We start from the raw sequence: 3417 nt of genomic DNA, 5'->3' as shown, positions 1-3417 counted from the left end.
TTAACATCCCTAAACGGTGGACAGCTAAAAATCCCTCGTCCTAAAGATGGCTACTTTAACCTGACTTCTTATGATCTTACCCAGGACCAACGAGACCTCTTAAATCTTGGTCTAAATTGTCAATTCTTATCTAAACCAAAGATGCATCAAAAACGCCTGGAAATCGAAATGCTTCTGGACGATATCCATAAGCTAGAAGACAACAAAAAAGTCATCACTACTGACACACTTCAAGCTGAACTACTTGCAGAAGCAGGGAAAAAACGAGGAACATATTCATCTACAATCTTAACCCCACGACTCAAAGAAGCAGCGAAACAACTAAAAAAATCTGAAAGACGTAACAATAAGAAAAGCCGACAAAACAGCAGCATATGTATTGATTCCTACCCATGAATACATGAACAAAATTAGCGACATCCTAAGTGACGACTCCAAATTTCAACGAATCACGAGGAACCCCGTAGAAGACCTTAAGCGGAAAGTAAACAAAACAATTACAGCAATCAACGCAAAGAAAGGTAGTGTGCATTTCAATAAACTTCAAGGCGACTATGGCTTAGGATATGCCTACGGCAATGTTAAGACGCATAAACCAGGTAACCCACTACGCCCTATAATCAGCCAAATACCAACCCCAACTTATCACCTGGCAAAGAAACTCAATGAACTCCTAACTCCATACACTCCAAGTAAGTTTAGTCTACAATCATCAGCAGATTTCCTAGAATTGATCAAATCTACCCAGCCCGATGGAATCATCGCTTCCCTGGACGTTGAATCCCTTTTTACCAACGTCCCAGTCGACACAACCATAGGAATGATACTGGACAGAGTATACAGAGACGAGAGCACCCCCAAATTAGACATACCTGAGCCACACTTGAAAAGTCTTCTCGAAGCATGCACAAAGGAAGCCCCTTTCATCAGTCCACAAGGAGACATGTATTTACAAATAGACGGAGTAGCAATGGGCTCCCCCTTAGGAGTTTTATTTGCTAATTTTTATATGGGAACCATCGAAGATAGGGTCTTCAGTAGCAGACAAAAACCAACTGTATACTGCCGTTATGTAGATGACATATTCGTAATAGTAAAAGACTCAGATGAACTAATTGACCTAAAAAGACACCTAGAGAGAGAGTCAGTACTCCGATTTACACATGAAAATAGTGAAAATAACAGTCTGCCATTCTTGGATGTACTAATAACAAAAACAGGAACCTCTTTAAGCACCAACGTATATACCAAGCCCACCAACATAGGATTATGCCTGAACGGTAGAAGTGAGTGCCCCCAAAGATACAAAGCCAGTGTTCTCAATGCTTATATTCGTCGAGCGCTTACCCACTGCTCTGAATGGAGCAACGTGAGTAGAGAGTTTGAAAGAGTAACTCAGGTATTGGTGAACAACGGATATAGCAACGCGGAAATAAACGCTGCTATAAGAAGACACTTGGACCGTTGGTATAATTCAGAACCTAGAACAGAAACCACAACACCCCCAATAAAATTATATTACAAATCAACCATGCACAGTGAACATATAAAAGAGGAAAGAATAATGAAAGAAATAATCCGTAAAGGAGTAAAAAGCACTACTCCTAACCAAAACATAAACCTGATAATATTCTACAAAACCAAGAAGACTTCCGAACTCCTTATCAAAAACAGCCCGAAGCCGACGGAGAACCCTCTACAGCAGTCAAGCGTTGTATACATGTACACTTGCCCCCACGAAGGATGTAACCTTCAATGTAAGTACATAGGTATGACGTCGACCAAGCTGACGAGGCGTTTGACATGCCATCTTCAATCTGGTGCCCCTAGGAATCACATGAGACAAGCCCATGACATTACTCTAACAAGAGAAATGTTGAACAAGAATACTTGCATAATAGACAAAACCCAAGATTCAAGAAGATTACAAATTCTTGAGGCAATTCACATAAGAATAGAGCGACCTACCATGAACACTCAAATCACGGAACTATTTACTCTACCCACCATGAGAGTAAGGACAAGACAAGAACATATCGATGCCAACACAGAAGACAATGTCCAACATAACAGGCCAATTACACTGGATTAAACTTTGTGTTTAGATAGGAGATGCCTCGTATGGGCCAATAAGCCTTCTGCAGCCCCTATGTTTATCCCTTATGTATCCCCCCATGTTTTCACCTTCATTGTATTATCACCTGACCTAATGCGGGTATAAAATCAACTAGTATTGTAAGATCTGTTCACTTGAGAATGAACCATGGAGGTTCGAAACGTCGTGCAAATTATACAAATAAGTGTAATACACTCTATAGTAAATCACTTCTTTTCTTCACCTTAAAAGTACGAAAATGAGTTTTGGAGAACTCCTATTTCAATTAAGCCCTGATGCTAAGAAAATAGTTAGAGGGATAGAAGCCCTAAACCAGAAAATAATAAATACAGAATATGCGGTCATATTCAATGAAACATGTTTGAAAGAAAACCTGCTGCCAGTATACACCAATATATATATATATATATATATATATATATATATATATATATATATATATATATATATATATATATATATATATATGTCGTACCTAGTAGCCAGAACGCACTTTTTGGCCTACTATGCATGGCCCGATTTGCCTAATAAGCCAAGTTTTCCTGAATTAATATATTTTCTCTAATTTTTTTCTTATGAAATGATAACGCTACCCATTTCATTATGTATGAGGTCATTTTTTTTTATTGGATTTAAAATTAACGTAGATATATGACCGAACCTAACCAACCCTACCTAACCTAACCTAACCTATCTTTATAGGTAAGGTTAGGTTAGGTAGCCGAAAAAGTTAGGTTAGGTTAGGTAGGTTAGGTAGACGAAAAACAATTAATTCATGAAAACTTGGCTTATTAGGCAAATCGGGCCTTGCATAGTAGGCTGAGAAGTGCGTTCTGGCTATTAGGTACGACATATATATATATACATATATTCATATATATATATATATATATATATATATATATATATATATATATATATATATATATATATATATACACATATATATATATACACATATATATATATATATACACATATATATATATATATACACATATATATATATATATATATATATATATATATATATACATATATATATATATATATATATATATATATATATATATATATGTATATATATATATATATATATATATATGTATATATATATATATATATATATATATATATATATATATATATGTATATGTCGTACCTAATAGCCAGAACTCACTTTTCAGCCTACTATTCAAGGCCCGATTTGCCTAATAAGCCAAGTTTTCCTGAATTAATATATTTACTATAATTTTTTTCTTATGAAATGATAAAGCAACCCTTTTCTCTATGTATGAGGT

Source organism: Procambarus clarkii, chromosome 16 (assembly GCF_040958095.1).
Source record: "Procambarus clarkii isolate CNS0578487 chromosome 16, FALCON_Pclarkii_2.0, whole genome shotgun sequence".
Classification (NCBI taxonomy): domain Eukaryota; kingdom Metazoa; phylum Arthropoda; class Malacostraca; order Decapoda; family Cambaridae; genus Procambarus; species Procambarus clarkii.
The sequence above is the reverse complement of the archived record's forward strand: the minus strand, read 5'-3'. Positions refer to the sequence as shown.